Source organism: Hypanus sabinus, chromosome 4, assembly GCF_030144855.1.
Source record: "Hypanus sabinus isolate sHypSab1 chromosome 4, sHypSab1.hap1, whole genome shotgun sequence".
NCBI lineage: Eukaryota > Metazoa > Chordata > Chondrichthyes > Myliobatiformes > Dasyatidae > Hypanus > Hypanus sabinus.
Genome location: NC_082709.1, coordinates 161,329,466 through 161,350,652, shown reverse-complemented (window position 1 = coordinate 161,350,652; position 21,187 = coordinate 161,329,466). Strand labels below are relative to the sequence as shown.

Genomic DNA, 21,187 nt, shown 5'->3' with positions numbered 1-21,187 from the left:
GGAAACATCAGTAATGATCTCTCAAGAATCAGTTGATTCTGGCATGGTTCCAGAAAACAGGAAAATTACAAATGTCACTCCACGCTTCAAGAAGGGAGAGAGGCAGAAGAAAGGAAATTATAGGCCAGTAAGTCCATAAGACCACAAGACGTAGGAGCAGAATTAAGCCATTCAGCCCATAGAGTCTGCTCCAGCATTTCATCATGGCTGATCCTGGATCCTGTTCAACCCCATATACCTGCCCTATTAGCATATTCCAATCATAAATCTGTCAACTTCCACTTTGAATATACCCATGGACTTGGCCTCCACCGCATTCTGTGGCAGAGCATTCAACAGATTCACCTATGTCTGGTTAAAAATCTTCCTCCTTACCTCTGTTCTAAAATGTCGCCCCTTAATTTTGAGACACCACCCTCTCGTTCTGGATATCCCCACCAGAGGAAATATCCTCTCCACATCCACCTTATCCAGTCCTTTCAACACTCAATAGGTTTCAACTGGATCCCCACACATTCTTCTAAATCCCAATGAGCCCAGGCCCAAAGCTGCCAAGCGCTGTGTTAACCCAGAATCATCCTCGTGAACCTCCTCTGAACTCTCTCCAACGACAATACATCCTTTCCAAGATAAGGGAAAACTGTTGACTATACTCAAAGTGTGGCCTACTAGTGTCTTGTAAAGCTTCAGCATTATCTCCTTGTTTTTATATTCTATTCCCCTTGAAAGAAATGCCAACATTGCATTTCCCTTCTTTAACCTCCTGCAAGTCTTGTAGCACCTCTGACGTTTGAATTTTCTCCCCATTTAGAAAATAATCTGCGCTATTGTTCCTTTAACCAAAATGCATTGTCGTACATTTCCCAGCTCTGTATTCCATTTGCCACTTCTTTGCCCAGTCTTCCAATTTGTCTAAGTCCTGCTGCAATCACATTGCTTCCTCAGCACTACCTACCCCTCCACCAGTCTTTGTATCATCCACAAACTTTGCCACAAAGCCATCAATTCCACTTTCTAAATCACTGACAATGTGAAAAGTAGTCATCCCAATACTGACCACTGAGGAACACCACTAATCTGACCTCCGAGTGTGGGAAGATGTTGGAGTCTATTGTTAAGGACTTGGAGGCACCTGATAAAATAGGCCATAGTCAGGGTCTTAAGGAAAAATCTTGCCTGGCAAATCTGTTGGAATTCTTTGAAGAAATAGCAAGCAGGACAGACAAAGGAGAATCGATGGATGTTATGTACCTAACTTTCAGAAGGCCTTTGACAAGCTGCCACATGAGACTGCTTAACAAGTCAGAGCGCATAATATTACAAGAAAGATTCAAACATCAATAAGGCAGTGGCTGATTGGCAGGAGGCAAAGAATGAGAATGAAGGAGTCTTCTCTGGTTGGCTGCAGGTAACTAGTGGTGTTCCACAGGAGTCTGTGTCTGGACTGTTTCTTTTTACATTATATGTCATGACTTGGACGACAGAATTGGTTTCTGTGGTGAAGTTTGTGGATAATACAAAGAAAGGTAGAGGGTCAGGTGGCTTTGAGCAAGTAGAGAGGCTACAGAAGGACTCAGATTAGGAAAATGGGCAAAGAAATGGCAGCTGGATTACAGTGTATGGTCATGCACTTTGGTAGAAGAAATAGGGGTTGACTATTTTCTAAATGGAGAGAAAATCCAAAAATTTGAGGTACAAAGTGACGTGGGAATCCTTGTGCAGGCTGAGTCTGGTGAAGAAGGCAAATACAATGTTAGCATTCATTTCAAGAGAACTAAAAGCAAGGATGTACTGCTGAGGCTTTATAAAGCACTGTTGAAGCCTTACTTAGAGCAATGTGAGCAGTTTTGGGCCCCTTATCTTAGGAAGAATATGCTGAAACTGGACAGGGCTCAAAGGAGGTTCATGAAAATGATTCCAGGATTGAAAGGCTTGTCATATGAAGAGCATTTTGAGGAACCTGGGCCTGTATTCACTAGAATTCATAAGAATGAGGGGTGTCCTCATTGAAACCTATCAAATGGTCAAAGGCTCTGGATGTAGAGAGAATGTTTCCTGGGGTGGTGGGGGGGGGGTGGGGGGAGAGAGGTAGGGGTCCAAGATCAGAGGACACAGCCTCAGAATAGAGGAGTTTTAAAGTGGAGATGGAGGAATTTCTTTAGCCAGAGAATGGTGAATTGACGGAATCCATTGCCGCAATCAGCTCTGTCATTGTGTATGTTTAAGGCAGAGGTTGATAGATTGATCAGGGCATGAAGGGATTAGGGGAGAGGGCAAGAGACTGAGACTGAGAAGAAAAATAGATTAGCCATAATCAAATGGCAGACCAGACTTGATGGGCCAAATGGCCCAATTCTGCTCCTATATCTGCTAGTCTTGTTACCTTTTCAGGCACTTTTTTTTTTAAAAAAAGAAGCCCCTTCTGAAATACATGGTTAATGACCCTACAACTCCTGTTCTCAATATTATTTATTATTTGTTTTAGCACAGTTTGTCTCATTTTACACATCAGTCGTTTGTGTGTAATTTTTCATTGATTCTACAGTATTTCATTTTTCTACTGTGAATGCCTGCAAGAAAATGAATGGCAACATACACATAATTGGATAATAAATTTACTTTGAACTTAGGAGCAGTATATTCTGATGTGTCATAACCACTGAAGGATGAAAGGAATGGATTTCAGACAGGGTGTGTGTCAGCCTTTAAGCTTCCTTCAAAAAAATGCTGAGAAACCTGTTGGAAAGATAGAGGTATTTGTATTACTATTAGAGGGAAATATTGTACAAGGGGCAACCAGGCATCCCAATGTGGCAGGACTAGGTATCTGAAACAACTACTAATTGGTTGTTTTACCCTTCCCAATTCCCACAGCACTGCAAATTTCCACTCCTTCAGGTTTACATTTAAAATCTTAACAATTTAGCATGTGAAAACAATTTAGTCTGATTCTTTTGTAATTAGTTAAATGTGGCTTGTTATGAACCTGAAAACAACTTACTTAATGAAAATCAACCTCATCAATTCAGAGGAAAAACTCAGAATCCGACAGCACAGAAACAGGCCCTTCGGCCCATTTAGTTCATGTCAAACTATCATTTTGCCTTGTCTCATCACCCATACCCCTCCTATCTGAATAACTACCAAAGTTCTCTTAAATGCTGAAATGAAATCTGCATTTACCTCTGAGTGAAGTTTCCCCTCATGTTCGCCTTAATATGAGGGTACAGTTTTAAGGTGCTTGGAGGTAGGTACGGGGGTTGGGGTGAAGGTGGTGGAGGTGGATACAATAGGATCTTTTAAGAGACTCTCAGGTACATGGAGCTTATATAACCCCCTGGGTCGCGTCAGGCTCACTCAGCTCGTTCTCGTCTAGGGGGAGCAGCCTTCGGCCCCGCCAAACTGGGTAATCAGCTGGTGTGGATGCTGTGTGATGTCCCCACCTTGCCCAAAAACAGACAGTACACCATATGCGATTAAATGAGTACAATTTATAAAGGTTACTATAACTAAGTGATTAATAACGATACAGTATATATGAAGACAAAAATAAAGAAAAGGCGCCAAACTTATCAAAGTCCAAACCACTTCGTGCACAACTGTTGGAGCTCAATTACTGAAGTCTTCTGGCCACCATTCAATCCCCTCCGAACTCCTCGACTCGCAGCTCAGGACCACCCGAAGTGGTCAACCAAGCACATCTATTGTCGTCTCCTCTCCTCAGGGTACCTCCTGGCCTTGGACCCCCCCCCCCCACCGGGTCCATTCCTCGCCCAGTTTACAGCATCGCGTCCTCTCTCTCTCACCCCCTCGTGCCGATCTGCCCAAAAGCCCGCCAACAATAGCTTACAGACTTAGAAGAACAACATTAATCCCAATTGGTTTATAAAGGAATACAATTCTCATTATCAGTAAATTTTAACCCAAACAAGCTTCCAGCACTCTCTCGCAACAAAGAAGCATTCCTACTTTTAACAAAACAAAGAAACCATTTTGATTACATACACAGTAACAAAGAAAAAAGAAGAAACATCCTTTACACTAGAAAAATAGAGGGCTATGCGGTGGAGAAATTCTAAACAGTTCTGGAGTAGGTTACATGGTCGGCACAACATTGTGGGCTGAAGGGCCTGTAATATGCAGATTTCTATGTTTCTAAACTTTTCACCTTTCACTCTTAATCCATAACCTCTAGTTGTACTCTCACCTAACCTCAGTGGGGGGGAGAAAACTGCTTGTATTTATCCTATATATACACCCCTCGATTTTGTATACATTTATCAAATCCCTCCTCATTCTCCTTAGCTTCAGGGAATAAAGTCCCAACTTTTTCAAACTTTCCCTGTAACTCAGGTCCTCAAATCCCAACAACATCCTTGTAAATTTTCTTAGCACTCTTTCAATCTTTTTTGATATCTTTCCTGTAGGCAGGTGACCAGAAATATACACAATACTCCAGTTTGTGACACGACTTCAATTGCTTTTAAATCTTCTCTGCACCATTTCTCAGGAGCTGGCATACTTTACAAAGAACTTTTCTTACAATTTGAGTTTTACCAGTGTTTTATGAAGATTTGCCATCATTTTTGTGGTAATATACATGAGGCCTTTACTGATAAAGCCAAAGATTCAGCCCCTTATTCCTTGTCAACTATTCTAGTTCCATACATCACCTTAAATTGTGCTATTTATAGTGCCTCTCCACATTCTTCCTATAAAATGAATTGAGATTTCCCTGCGTTAAATTTCATGTGTCTGCCCATTATACAATCTGCTTTCAGAGTCTGCTGCTCCTTCCTTATTGTTTACTCTGCGGCACACATTCCAGTAGCATCCAGTGCAGTAGTGTACACTCAGAGACCACCTCCTGAACCTGAAGTGGCCACTGACCGCATGCTCGTCTTCTGCCGCTGTAGCCCACCCACTTCAAATTTTGACACGTGTGCGCGAATGCACACCATTGTTTTATCACAATGTTATTTCAGCTACTGCTGCTGACGAGTCACTTTGAAGCAGTTTGGCCAGTCTCCTGACTTCTCTCAGTAACAAGGCTAACCACCTCCCTCTAAGCCCCTCATCCTTCACTTCCCCCCCCCCCCCATGGTCTACGTTCCTCATCAGCCTCAGAATCAGCGCCATGGATATACACAGATGAACAGAAATACTGCTTTACACCTCCCTCTAAAGGATTTTGTTTGGATTACTCTAGGTTAAACACTGACCCATCTCCTACAACCAGTGAATCTCCATTCACCCTTTACTTTGTCCCCCTCCTCCCCCCACTCCAAGCAGTATTTTGCCACGTGGTGCCCCAGATTACAAAGAAGGCACGACAGCGACCATGTTTCATTAAGAGTTTGAGGGGACTTGCTATGTCACCAAAGACACTCGCAAATCTCCACAGATGCACCATGGAGAACATTCCAACTGGTTCCATCACCATCTGGTATGGAGGGGCCACTGCACAGGATCGGAAAAAGTTACAGAAAGATGCAAACTCAGTCAGCTCCATCACGGGCACTAGCCTCCCCAGCATCGAGGACACCTTCAAAAGGCAATGTTTCAAAAAAGATCATCATTAAGGACCCCCATCAACCAGGTCAGGGCCTCTTCTCATTGCTGCCATCAAAGGGGGGATGCAGGAGCCTGAAGACACGTATATATAGTAATTTAGTTTTTTTGTATTACAATACACTGCTGCCACAAAACATTTACCAAGGATATTACACCTGATTCTGAGAGTATTCCACTTGGTTGCCTTTACTGTCAACGATCACCAGGTAGAAAGAGAAAAATTGGGCTGAGTAACAAATTTCTCCAAAATAGTCTTAAATCTAACCAGTATAACATTTCAATCTCTTTTTCATTCTGAACGAAGGACTGGGTTTAATTTGAAATTACTGGCCTGAAGAAATAAATATAGTTTTCTGTAGAAATGATATACAGTGCACCGTACATTTAATATTAGAGTAAATATATAGATTAGGCATTCTTGTTTAAATAATTCATTATATACATAAATATGGAAATTGCATACATCATGCTACCACGTGACACGAGCGTGCCTCGCTTAAAATCGATGTAGGACATCGATTTTGTACTCCTGCATCTTCCCTTGAAGTTTAGTGTTTTAAACTTAAAGCACGAGTGATTTCCAGTTAATAGGGTTATCTGTTAATCAGAGCAGCCGCTTATCTGGGTCAACTCTTAGAGAACAAAAACTAATGAAGAAAGTAGCTGAAATTTCCTATGTTTATTTGGGAGGCTATGCTGCATCACTGGGGCAGGAGACTGTTGCCAAATGGTTCCTAACTAGAATCAGTTAAGCGGCCATTAGACACTAACTACACCATGCTCAGAGCAAAGAGTTTTTAAAATAGCTTCAGCTGCATGTGTTCGTGTTTTAAAAAAAAAGAATTTTTGTCACTGATAATTGGTAAGAAATAAGCAGTAAGACAGTTCAGAATTGTTCCGCTCAATGTGGTTTCAAGGCTTTGGGCTTGGAGATGCAAGAAATGGCTGGCAGGGAAAAACGAAGCAATTCACTACTTCAAATTCTTCATAGTTCCTAAGTTGTTGAAGGTATCAACAATCACCTTGAATATTACAAAGAAAATAAAAATTCAGAAGATGCAAATGTCAACAGCATTATATGAAGGGAATATATTATCTGCATTAGGTTTCTTCACTGATTTTGTTCATTTACAGTCATAAGCAGAGGAATTCTTGTACAAGTATTGAGAACTAACAATTTTACTTCATTGTAGTAGTATTGGATGTAATGTCGAAACTTCATAAAGTACTGATGAGGCATCACTTAAAGTATTATGAACAATTTTGGGCCCTTCATCTTAGAAAGGATGTACTGAATCTGGAGAGGGTTCAAGAGAGGTTTAAAAAAAATGATTCCAGGATTTAAATGCTTGTCCTATGAAGAGCATTTGATGGCTCTGGGCCTGTATTTACCGGAATTCAGAAGAATGAAGGGGTGACCTCATTGAAACCTCTCCAATGGTGGAAGGCCTGGATAGTGGATGTGGAGAGGATGGTTCCTATGATGGAAGAGTCTAAGACCAGAGGATGCTGACTCAGAATAGAGGGGTATCTTTTTTAAAAACGGAGATGAAGAGGAAAGTCTTTAGCCAAAGGATGGTGAATCTGTGGAATTCATTGCCACAGTCAGCTGTGGAGGCCAAGTCTATATATACACATTTAAAGCAGAAGTTGATAGATTCTTGATTGGTCAGGGCATTAAATCCAACCAGTATAACATTTGGAAAAGGCAGAACATAGGGGCTGACCGGAAATTTGCATCAGCCATGATGAAATAGCAGAGCAGACTCGATGGGCCAAATAGCCTAATTTGCTCATGTATCTTATAGTCTTGTTAGTGTTTAATTTGTTCAGTATTTTATTTACAAACCCCATTTCCAGAAAAGTTGGGATATTTTCCAAAATGCATTAAAAACAAAAGTCTGTGACATGTTAATTCACGTGAACCTTTATTTAACTGACAAAAGTACAAAGAAAAGATTTTCGATAGTTTTACTTACCAACTTAATTGTATTTTGTAAGTATACACAAATTTAGAATTTGATGGCTGCAACACACTCAACAAAAGTTGGGACAGAGTTAAAATAAGATTGAAAAGTGCACAGAATATTCAAGTAACACCGGTTTGGAAGACTCCACATTAAGCAGGCTAATTGGTAGCAGGTGAGGTATCATGACTGGGTATAAAAGTAGCGTCCATCAAAGGCTCAGTCTTTGCAAGCAAGGATGGGTCATGGCTCACCCCTTTGTGCCAAAATTTGTGAAAGAATTGTTAGTCAGTTCAAAAGGAACATTTCCCAACACAAGATTGCAGGGAATTTAGGTCTTTCAACATCTACAGTACATAATATTGTGAAAAGGTTCAGAGAATTCAGAGACATCTCAATGCGTAAAGGGCAAGGTCTGAAACCACTATTGAATGCGTGTGATCTTCGAGCCCTCAGGCGGCACTGCCTAAGAAACTGTCATGCTACTGTGCCAATTACAGCCACCTGGGCTCGAGAGTACTTCGGAAAACCATTGTCATTTAACACAGTCCTTCGCTGCATCCAGAAATGCAACTTGAAACTGTATTACGCAAAGAGGAAGCCATACATCAACTCTATGCAGAAACGCCGGCGAGTTCTCTGGGCCCGAGCTCATCTCAGATGGACCGAAAGACTGTGGAACCGTGCACTGTGGTCAGATGAGTCCACATTTCAGCTAGTTTTCAGAAAAAACGGGTGTCGAGTTCTCTGTGCCAAAGATGAAAACGACCAACCTGATTGTTATCAGCGAAAGGTGCAAAAGCCAGCATCTGTGATGGTATGGGGGTGCATCAGTGCCCACGGCATGGGTGAGTTGCATGTATGTGAAGGTACCATTGACTCTGAGGCGTATATTAGGATTTTAGAGAGACATATGTTGCCATCAAGGCGACGTCTCTTTCTGGGACGTCCATGCTTATTTCAGCAGGACAATGCCAGGCCACATTCTACATAGGCTACAACAGCTTGACTTTGTAGAGACAGAGTGCGTGTGCTTGACTGGCCTGCTGCCAGTCCAGATCTATCTCCTATTGAAAATGTATGGCGCATCATGAAGAGGAGAATCAGACAACGGAGACCACGGACCGTTGAGCAGCTGAAGTCTTATATCAAGCAAGAATTGACAAAATTTTCAATTGCAAATCTACTACAATTAATATCCTCAGTTCCAAAACGATTAAAAAGTGTTATTAAAAGGAAAGGTGATGTAACACAATGGTAAATATTCCTCTGTCCCAACTTTTGTTGAGTGTGTTGCAGCCATCAAATTCTAAATTTGTGTATATTTACAAAATACAATTAAGTTGGTCAGTAAAACTATTGAAAATCTTTTCTTTGTACTTTTGTAAGTAAAATAAAGGTTCATGTGAATTAACATGTCACAGATTTTTGTTTTTATTGCATTTTGGAAAATATCCCAACTTTTCTGGAAATGGGGTTTATAAATATACAACTTGTTATTCAGCTTTTTTTTAATATAACATTTTAACGATTTCCATGAAACTTCAGCTAATTGGGGCAGCCACTAAATTTGGCCAAAATATACCAGTCCCAATGTGGCCCAATTAACTGGAATCCAGTGCATCTCCTTATTCCCAAAGCAGCCCATGGGTGTGACATCTTTACAGAATGTTTAGCTGTTGTATACCAAAACAAAGCAAAAATCTCAGCCAAGACTTTGACCAGGCTGCCACCTGAAGTCCCCTGTATGACTTTCATCCAAGGTTAGCTTAGAAACAAAAAATTAAGAGATTCCAATTTTACTCAGTGAGAGCACAAAAAATTGCAGTGTTCGCAATGTGCAGTGTAACTTGCTGAGTAACAAGTACTGGCTAACATTAGGACATGCATTACAGTCAAGTTTCATAGGAAAACAGATGAGGGATGAGGCCCTTTGTCTTTGCAAATTAAAGTTATGTTGTTTTCTTTCTTTCCCAGACTGAACTGTTTCTCTTTCTACAGATGCTGCCTGACCTGCTGAACATTTCCAACATTTTCTTTCCAGACAGCAGTCCAGGAAACTCTCTGAACTATTTCTAATACATTAGCACCCTTCCTTACACAAAAATATCAGTTGGCAGTATTCCAGATTTGCTCTCACATCATACAGGCACAACTTTCCTACTTATGTTCAAGTCCCCTGGCAATAGACAACAGCATTGCTAGTTTGCCTAATCATCTGCTGTATTTGCTTAGCAGCTTTCTGTCAATCATGCACAAGGGTAACCATATCCCTCTGCAACTTCGACTTTGTGATCCCTCATAGTTGTGACATAAACATCAGCCGAATCTCAAAAACTCTGCTCCAGTGGATAGTATAGGTTGCAATGTTATTGGCAGTGTTGTGAACACACTGCAAATGCCTGCATCTGACCTTCCGATGGAGAAAATGTCAATAGTACTGCAACATTGGTGCACTTCTAGCAGGAAATGTGTGAGTCCAGAGGTTGTGGGAACAGTTCAGTGACGGAGCAAGTGAAATTATTCCCTCTGGTTCAAGAGCCAGGTAATTGGTCATGGAGCCAGTGAACAATGCAGGAAAAGGTAATGTCCAGCTGACAGTTCACAAAACTACTACTCCTACCACTTCTTTCAAACACGATTTTACAAGCATGATTAACTTGGGACTTGCATTTCGGTAGTTTGTTTTTGGGCCAATTGAGTGATCTGGTGCTTTGCCGTCTCCAAGGGAGTTCAGCGAGGTTTCGAGTAGAATGCACAGCTTGGAGGCCTGGAACCCTGGGGACAGGGCACGATTCTGTGACCGGCTCCATTATTTCTCTGCGATTGAGTCATCGAGCATGGTTGAAGCTGATAAGGAAGAGAGCAGAGGATGGGCATCTGCCTGTGTTTGACCGATCTTCCTCTCCTTCTGTCAGAGGAAAGGCGGGAATCTAGGGATCCATGTTGCCAGGACTGATCAGCAAGGCTGTGGGCTCATTTTGGGGGGCTTTGACATTCACTTTGCATGTGGTCCTGGATTCTGGTTGCTGTTTTTGAGCAGTTTGACTGGGGCAATCGGTGAGGACTGGGACGCTTTAGCAAAGAATTGGTCAGCAGCTCAGCACTGAACTGAACAGAATATTGGTATTTGATATTCTATGGGTTGTTCGCTCACATTTTACCGTTCACACAATTTGTTCTTTTTTTTCTCGCACATTGGTTATTTGATGTTTTTTTGAACAGGTTCCATGGTGATTCTTTGTTTCGTGACTGACTGCCCATGGGAGGACAAATCTCAGATGTACTCTGGATACATATTTTGATAATAAATGTACAGTTAATCTTTGAATTACTGGACAGGAATCAGTGCCAAACATTACATTTGTCAACAGCTATTTAAATAATTGCATTCTCAGAACGATTAACAGTTAAGGATGCCATAATAATGCCATTATTCTGTTCATGAGCTCACTGTTGCATACCAGCAAAGTCTGAACAAAATTATCACATATACAAAAATAAATAAATAAATAAATAAATAAATAGATAGATAGATAGATAGATAGATAGATAGATAAATAAATAGAGAGAATGGATGAAGAGTCCTTGACAGTGAGTCCATAGGTCGTGGAAACAGTTCAACGATGGGGCAAGTGAAGCTGGGTGAAGTTATCCCTTCTGGTTCAACAGCCTGATGGCTGAGGGGCAATAACTTTTCCTGAACCCAGTGGGGAGAGTCCTGAGGCTCCTAATCTTCCTGATGGCAACAGTGAGAAAAGTTTTGTATTCCCAACAAAGTTATTGAAAAGTTGCAGTTCTAGACTTTTTTTTAAATAAAAACAATAAAATTCAGAAAAATTCTAATAAGGTCTTATTTAGTCTTCTAATTTTTGTCATTTCTTTCAGCAAAATCCTTAATGATGTTGAAAAGCGGTCAAAACTAGGTAAGAAGAGTCTTTTCAGGACCAATGAGATAATCTACTTTAATGCTGGTAAAAGGAATTTTGCCACAGCAAGATACGACACTCCAACCTTGAAGTTTAGTGCACACCAACTGGCTGTCATATCTGTATGCAGATGGTTCTTCAATGCATCTTAAAAATTGTAAATTAGTAAATCGGTTTATCATCACACGTAATGAACATCTTTGATCTGCATGCCATGGAAAAGCAATAAAAGTATGCAGTTACAGGGAAGTGCAGTGCAGTGCAGGCTGACAAGAAGGTGCAAGACCATAACGAGAGACTGTGTGGTCAACAGTTGACCACACATCCAACAGCAGGACGGAAGTTGTCCTTGAGCCTGGTTGTATGTGGTTTCAGGCTCTGATGGGAGGGCCGAGAAGAGAAAACGTCCAGAGTGGGTTTGATTATGTTTACTGCTTTACTGAGATAGGAGGGGTATTGAAACAATGAAAAAATAGTGTAAATGTCTCTCTTTTTTAGTTTAATAAAAAATATATTGCTTTCCGATTATTGCGCATCGTTGTTGTGTTATTGCCTGGACTTGAATACCACTGGACAGTGCGCAGTGTGAGCGATTGTCTTGGACATTTTTATTGTGATCACAAGACCCTGTTGGTCCCTGGTGACATAGAATACTCCAAGTCCAGTTCACCAACTCATTGGCGAGATCAGGTATGGGGGAGCTGTATTGCCTTAGTAATGGCACTGAGTCACTGTTGCAGTCGCCCAGGGGACGACACTCTGAGGCAGTGTGAAAGAGAGCAAGGACCTTCGTGTGTGCGCTGAAACCTGTACTGGGTTAGGGGCTAGCACCTCCTGTCAGTGTTGCCCTCTAGTGCTCGCTCAGTGGAAGAACAAGCTGGACCAAGACCATCTACAGTCATGCCACTCAGGGACTGAGGCCATGTTGCATGTTTTTTTTTCCTTTGCAACTCTTTTTCTGAAATCGTAATACTGTGCTGTGGCCCCAGAGGATAGCTGTTTCGTTTGGCTATATTCATACATGGCTGAACAATAATTAGACTTGAACTTAGAAAAGGTTCCTGCTCTTAATTATTACACCGTGATTTGTGTTGCTAGTTAACTGTGCATCCTTAATGGTGATGCTATCCCAAAGAAAACATCAATACTCTAAATAGCTTTAAAGATCACACTTTCCTTCAGGATCCTCCCCAGGGTTTCAATGGCCAGAGTACTCTGTATTGCTGTGTTGAAGGACAGCTGCACTATCTGAGATGTTTAACAGGCAATTGAACAGAAAATATTTCATTGCAATACTTAAAGAAAGATCATTCTTACAAATTCCTTGCTGAGGCACAAAATGGATGAGGGGCATCAGCACAAATAACTTCGAAACTCTACAAGGGAAACAAGCAAAAATACTGGATTGGCCGCAGAAACAACTCACTCACCTGTCCAATCCAACATTTGCTCCACCCATGGCTGAGTCTGCAAACCCACAAAGACCTAATCAGCCAATTCAGGGGCAAAAAAACACTTCAGCAGACAATAATGAAGACACTCAATAATACATTGGCTGTTAAGACTGCGGAAGTTGTGCTCCAGTTACTTTTTCACAACATGATTAATGATACTTAGCAAAAGCCTGAAGGGCATCAGAGTCCGTGAAACCCACCCTTATTAGCGGTCGCACAACACGAGAGCTCCTGTGGCACCGGAGCAGCAAAGTAGGTTAGAAAATTAGAAATCAAGCTAATGTGATGACTTGGTTTGGATTACTACCAATAAAGAGCCTGAGGAAACCTGTTTCTCTACAGATTCAAATATTTCCACATCCTTTGTGGTGAATGAGATGAGCTCTTTGTTCTTTGTTACAAACACTGTCACTAACTGCGCTGTGCCAGTGTTGACGAGGATATCAGTATTCACAGGTGCTGCCCAGAATTCCAGAGAGATTGAATTAGGCTGTGCAAACAAACCATGTTATCCAACTGGAACAAAATCCAATCTTGACTGAAAATGCAATTTACGCCTCCCTGTGACCAGGTGGGCCCCACGTGCCCAACTTGCTTCACACATCCTAAACAATTGTGGATTGATGGAATCAGAACCAGATTTATCATCAGGGATATGTCATCATGCTTGTTGTTTTGCGACAGCAGCGTAGTGAAAGCCATAAAAATCGCTCCAAGTTACAAATATAAATAAATAATGCAAAGGATCAATAAGGCCCTCTTCACTGACCATTCAGAAACTCAATGGCAGATGGGAAGAAACTGCTCTTACAACATTGTGTGTGGTCTTCAGGCTCCTGTACTTCCTCCCTGAAGGCAAAGGGGACATATCCCAGATGCCGAGGGCATTTAATGATCGATGCCATCTTCAAAGGATGCTGCTCTAGAAGATCTCCAGAGTGTGGCACAGTGGCGTAGCAGTTAGCACAATGCCTTACAGTACAGGCGACCCAGATTCAATTCCCGCTGCTGCCTGTAAGGAGTTTGTACGTTCTCCCTGTGACCATGCGAGTTTCCTCTGGGTGCTCTGGTTTCCAACCACAGTCCAAAGCTGCACCAGTTGGCAGGTTACTTGGTCATTGTAAATTGTCCCGTGATTAGGTTAGGGATGGGCAGCATAGCTCGAAGGATCAGAAGGGCCTGTTCAGGGCTGCATCTTAATGATGGAACTTGCCAAGTCTGCAATCCTGTGTTATGGAAGTTCCAGACCGGGCCGAATACTCTCCGCCATACATCTGTAGAAATTTGCTGGAGTCTTTGGTAACATACTGAATCTTCTCAAACTCCAAATAAAGTAGAGCTGCCTGTGTGCCATCTTTGCGGTTATATCAACATGTTGGCCGAAGACATGTCTACCCTCAGGTATTGACACCCGGGAACGTGAAGCTGCCCACCTTTTTCCACTGCTGATCCTTCAGTGCGGACTGGTGCGTGCTCTCATTGAGTGTGAGGTTGTTGTTATGACATCACTGAATCACTCCTCTACGCCTCCTTGTCACCGTGGCCAATTTAATTGGACACTGAAATTTGCTCCTAGTGTGCAGCTGAATGGTACAATTTGGTGAGGGTTGATTGGAATGTAGGGAAAATGAAATAGGTTAGTGTAAAAATGAGTGGTTAATGTTATACGTGGACTTGATGGACTGATAAGCCTGTTTCACTATTTTGTGGTACACAAGCTTCCACAGTCCCACAGGCACTGAATCTCAAAATGTTCTTTAAGTTGGTATTAAGTGTGAGAAATGGAAGCCCCTTGAGCCTGGTCCACAATTCAATGAGAATGTGGCTGATGTGTGACCATACCTCCCCACTCCAACCAATTCTATACCTATGCCTTTAAACAATCCCTCTTAAATTTGTCAAATCATGTGATTGCACAACAAAAGTCCGACAAAAGGAATGGGGGTGAAAAGGAGGAAATAATGGAATAATCATTTACAGATCTTATCAATAAAGTTTGGCAAAACGTCATATTTACCAAGATCCTTTATGTTGTATTCAAATGTTAACACAATGGCTGAACAAAGCTGAGGCGATAGTTGAAAACTAAATCTGTGGTCAATATGTTGTTTTAAATACAATAAAAAAACATAAACAAATAGTTCCTGTTTTTGCCTGTCATACAAAGGCCTCTTTCAAACAATGGAAGGGAAGTAATCAAATTTGATTTTGATAATGTTTTCACATGAAAACTCAGAAGATACTAACAAACCTCATGTGAAAATTTTAGACCACAAAACATAGGAGCAGGATTAGGCCATTCGGCCCATCAAGTCTGCTCTGCCATTCCATCACAGCTGATTTATTATCTCTCTCAAGTTTAAGCTTAACCGTCATTCAACCATACACGTGTATACAGACAAATAAAACCGCGTTCCTCTGGGGCCAAGGTGCAAAGTGTAGTATCAACAATCACACTCAGCACATACAGTCACAATAGCAGAAATACAGTTACTTCTCCCTGTAACCTTTGGTACTCTGACTAATCAAGAACCTATCAACCTTCATTTCAAATATATCCAATGACTTGACTTCCCTCTATTGGAAACATCCTGCCTACATCTAATCTATCCAGACCTTTAATATTCAGTAGCTTCAATGAGAACCTCTCTCATACTTCTAACTGCAGTAAGTACAAGTCCAGGCTATCAAAAGCTCGCCATACATTAATCCTTTCATTCCTGGAATCATTGTCACGAAACTCCCCTGGATCCTCTCCAATGCCAGCATTATCTTTTCTCAGATAAGGGGCCCAAAACTGCTGCCAATATTCTAAGTGCAGCCTTATGAAACCTCAGCATTGCACCCTTGCTCTTACATTCTAGTTCACTCAAAGCAAATGGTAACAGGACTACAACACAACATGATACTTCCTGGTTACTAACATTTGGAACTATCAACTCAGTTTCTCTAGGTGAGATGGCGGGGGGGGGGGGGGGGGGGAGGGAGAATAAACCTGATTATTGCTTTATTTTCTTACCCTGTTCATCTGAAACAAAAGAATCAATTTCTTTACGATGAATACCTGGATATTGCTTAAGCACACATTAATTCAGTTGTCAATCATGCTAATACTCAGAGCAGCATTCAATTAACAATGGGAGAAATGAAAAATAAAGTGGGACATAGTTGCTGATGTGCAAACAGCCTCCTGTGACATAAAGATTCCATGTTTCTCTATAAAGGACATTTTAGACTTCTCAGCAATTGAATGAGATCATGGCTGATCACCTTGACCGTTTTCTTGCCTATCACTGAGATTCACCATACTTTGAGAAACCCAGATCTTTAAATATATTGAATGATCCACTAGTTGAGTCTGTAACCTTATTCCCTTCAATATTTACAATTCTTGCACCTTGAGGATGTCCAAACTCAAATCACTACACTGTTACAGGCCTCCATGTTGAGCTTTTAATTCTCTCCTCTCCTTACCTCCCCTTTCTCTTTCAAAATCACTCTGACTTATTGACAATGCTTTTCACCATCTACTCCAGTAACACCCGGCACGGATTTGTTAAAATCCATGAAAGACCTGTGACATCCTTTAAAATTAAAATATGCTAAATACCAATTGTGTTCTTGTTACGCTCTCGCTTCATGCTTAAGGATATCAAGGATGTGCAGAACTGCAACACATCTTCTTTCCTTAACCTAGGGATAATTAAAATAGAAATCACTTCAGTTATCACTCCTATCAGTATCCCAGCTGAATGGCCCATCTACTTTTCTGGTCTACCTTGTTTCAGGTCCCCTGAAACAAGATGGCAAACACTCCAGACTGCACATTAGTTGTAACTAAGAACAGCCGGTACTTTGCAGATCAGCAGTGGACTCCAGAATATAGCAGTGTGCATGGCTCAGTCCTGCTCTTGAAGACTTTATTTCATGCAGGAACTTTGATAATGAGTGCCAATATAGCTTTCAAATAGAGCATCATTCTGCAATGTCCTTCAGCTCAACAACCTTCCAAGGTAGCTCCAATTCTGCTGTCTTGCATATTCCCAAACTTAAATAGATCTTGTCCTTGCTTATATGATAGATATGTTTCATTTAAAGAGCAATGACAGTTAGAAGCTGCACAAAGGCATGACACTCATTTGCTGTCCATTACGTTAATAAATCATACATTTTATTTTTGAAAGATTGGCTTTACTTGTACCATCAACATCAAAACAATGAAATTTAGTCATTTGCATCAATGGCTGACATAACATATGCACAACTGACCCTAAACCATTCGTCTTGGAATGTGGGTGGAAATCAGAGCACTTAGAGTAAACGTACACAGTCACAGGGAGAACATACAAACTCTTTGCAGACAGGAGCTGAAACTGAACCCCAGACTTACAGCTGGGACTGCACTGTCACCTAACTGCCTTGCTACCGGGCCATCCTGTGGTGATACCATTCACACAAAATATTTTAAAATTAAATCCCTTTTTGAACTGGTAAAACATACTTATACTTCCAGCTTTTTAAACTCAAATACACCTACTCAACATGCCTTTTAGAAAAATTGTGACAATTCTGAGGAGCGTGTGCCCGGGTGTCAACATCTGAGGTCCAACATACTGATACAATCACAAAGAAAGCATGACAGAGACTATATTTCATTGGGAGTCTGAGGAGACTTGGTTATGTCACCAAAGACACTCGCAAATTCCTGCAGATGTACCATGGAGAGCATTCTAACTGCATCACCATCTCGTGTGGAGGGGCCACTGCACAGCATCGGGAAAAGCTGTAGAAAGTTGTAAACCCAAGTCATGGGCACTGGCCTCCCCAGCATCTTGATGCCTCAAAAAGGGGGCACCCCATCACCCAGGACATGCCCTCTTCTCATTGCTACCATCAAGGAGGTAAGCATTTCAGGAATAGCTTCTTCTCCTTTGCCGTTAGATATCGGAACAGACAATTAATCCATGTACACTACCTCACCTCTTTCTGCTCTACTTATCTAATTTATTATATATTACTTATCATAATTGATAGATTTATTATGTATTGCACTGCTGCCCCAGAACAACAAATTTCACAACAGATATATCAACAGAGATATCAAATCTGATGATTCTGATTGATAAAGATGTTATACTGTGAAAGCTGACACTACACAATTCGATATTCTACAACAATGCACCCAAATTACTTTAAACTGAAGTAATATGATAGCTTTCTCTAGATGGTGCTACTGGAGAGCTTCAATGTGTTGCATTTTGGACAGTAAGACATAGGGACAGAATTAGGCTATTTGGCCCATTGAGTCTGTTCTGCCACTCCATCATGGCTGGTTTATTATCCTTCTCAATCCCATCCTCCTGCTTTCTCCCTGTAACCTTTGATGTCCTTTAATCAAGGACCTATAACCCTCTAGTTTAATACACCCAGTGGTTTAGCCTCCACAGCTGTATGTGGCAGTGAATTCCACAGATTCCCCACTTCTGACTAAAGAAATTCCTCCTCAACTCTGTTCTAAGAGACATCCTTCTATTCTGAGGCTGTACCCTGTGGCCCTGGGCTCCCACATGAAAAGCAGCATCCTCTGCATGTCCACTCCATCTTGGCCTTTCAATACTCAATTGGTTTCAATGAGATCCCGCTTACTCTTCTCAACAGGTTAGTGTCCTGGAGGACGCTGTAGAACAAAGACACCAAAAGGTTACAGGTACATTGATACTGTAAATCAGCAAAACAGGTAGTGTGAAGCTGGCACAGGAGATGGGAAACCATGTTGCAATTTTACAAGTCAACAGTGAGACTACATTTGGCATATTCTGAGCAGTTCTGTTTGCCCAGCTATAGGACGGGTGCCATTAAACTAGCAAGAGCACAGAAAAGAGGCACAGGATGTTACCAGCATTGGAGGGCTGGAGTTATTAGGAGAGGTTGGACAGGCTGACATATCGGAGGCTGAGGGGTGACATTATAGAAACCTATGACATCATAAGGAATAGAGCTAAGTATTTTCTTAGAGGAGAGTCAACAACTAGAGAACAGACTTAAAAGAAAGGGAAAGATTTAAAAGGGATCTGAGGGGAATCTTTTTCCACACTAATTCCACACTAAAGGTAGTCAAATAAACATCCCATCATCAACTTTCACTGACCTATCAAGAGTTAAGACTTGAAAAGATTGATGAATGCATTTTGAAATAAATTTCAAAAACTACTGAACTCCAACAGGATCCACAACATCCTTATTGGAATCCACGGTCAAAGTGGATAGGTCTCACTACAGTCTACATTCTCACTATCAACAAAGGCACACCTCAGGGAGGAGTACTTAGACCATTGCTCCATTCTCAGCTCAAACAACAATTATAAACCAGAGTGATACCACTGTTGTTGGGAGAATGGCAGATGACAATAAAGAGGCTTATACGGCCAAGATGGATCAGCTGGTTGAGTGGTGTCGCAGCAACAACCTCGCACTCGGTGTCAGCAAGACCGAGGAATTGTTTGTGAACTCCAGGAAAGGGAAGTCGGGAGGACACGCACCAGCCCTCATTGAGGGGCCAGTAATGGAGAGGGTAAGCAGCTTTGTGTTTCTGGGTGCCAACATCCCAGTACCAGTTCTGGACCCAACACATGGATGCAATTACAAAGAAAGCACGCCAGCGACACTTCAATAGGAGCCTGGTATGTCACCAAAAACTTTGAAATTTCTATAGATGCATGGTAGAGAACATTCTGACTTTGGCATCACAGTCTGACGTGGAGACTCCAATGCACAGGACCACGGGGCTACAGAGTACTAGAGTTTCAACCAGCTCCATCAGGGCCGCAACCCACCATCGAGGACGTCTGTAGGCGACATCCATCAATAAGGACCCTTACAATCTGGCACATGCCATCTCCTCGTTACTGCTATTGGAGAGGTAGTCCGGTAGCCTAAAGACACTTTCTCAGTTTTTTTTAGGAACAGCTTCTTCCCCCTCCACCGGGTTTCCAAACAGTCGATGAACCTATGAACATTATCTCGTTGTTCCCTTTCTGCACTGTTTATGTATAGATTGTCTTTTCGCTGTGCTTCTGCCTCAAAACAACACATTTCATGGCATACATTAGTAATAAAAAAAAACCTGACTAGGTTCTTAAAAACACTAACTCGAAATATCGCTCTATTGGGGCTGTCTGCCCAACAGTTTCTGTTAAATGGCCAACCCCAGTACATTCTTTAGTACAAACGTTCTGGTGTAGGAAAAGCTGTAACGACTAACAGACCAACTATGTGCCGGGACATTCTTTTACCGCACTGAAAATGAGGTTACAGAAAGGACAGTGTCTAAACTGACTCGTTTTCTTTGCAGTTGACCTGGAGACAAACAAATGTCATCGGTATCACCGGATGGTGTGTTTTAATGAAAAACCTTACTGGGAAAATGTCATTATTTTCAACTACTCTGCGACCCATTTTTGCAACTAAGATTAAAACTATTTCTTTCACGTAAAGAGTAGACTGCTCTGGTCCAACAGCCCGCAGAAATTTCTACAACTATTTCACTATGTAAAGTGAGCAGCCGAATGTTCCTTTATAACACAGCAGATTAATATTTATCCTGTCACGTATCAGCGGCTAGTCACTGATACTTCATATTTAGACAATGAGTTAAATAATCCTTTAACAGTATTTACATCCCTCTTCTTTTTGCTAAGCAACACGCTGGAAAAGTAGCAAAACATACAAAGGAATAAGTAGCAACTTTTCAGCTTTTCGGAGCCTTGCCGATTTAAAATATTAATTGACTTGCCCGAAAGTGCTTTAAAGATGCGCCATACACTCGTCCTCAGTTAAGTCTGTCTCCAGAAGTCCTGAATAATATTTTCATCACTTCTGTTTATTTCAAAGCAACACAGGTTTCAAAACTCCACCAGAATACAACTAATCGGCACAGACCTCGAACTGTGATATATTGAACCGCCCGGAGAACGCCGCTCCGCCTACTCAAGCCGTTGATTGGGTGGAATTTGGTCCCCGCTGGTTAATGTCTGCCTCGGAATGGACGGCTGGACTGTCAATCTATGTCAGACGTTTCTCAACGTGCTTACGCAGCGCCACCTCCCAAACAAAGGGTGTAACTGCGGGAACGGGGAAGACGAAGTCGATGTGGCAGCAAGTTCCCTGTGAGTTTTCCCACTACCTCAAGTTCTCATTCTATATTGCTCATTTCAGATTACTCGTAGACAGATTACAATTTCAGCTAGGTAATACATTTATTATT

General features: G+C 41.6%; 1 protein-coding gene across 1 annotated transcript in view; it reads right to left on the bottom strand.

Moving 5' to 3' along the window:
• The window catches only part of tmem45a (transmembrane protein 45a), a 74,796-nt gene extending 53,918 nt beyond the window's left edge, over positions 1 to 20,878 (bottom strand). Inside the window, exon 1 of the mRNA XM_059968637.1 lies at positions 20,717 to 20,878. The gene's annotated coding sequence lies outside the window, so the exon portion shown is untranslated. The remainder of the gene's footprint in view (positions 1 to 20,716) is intronic.
• Between the last annotated feature and the right edge of the window lie 309 nt (positions 20,879 to 21,187).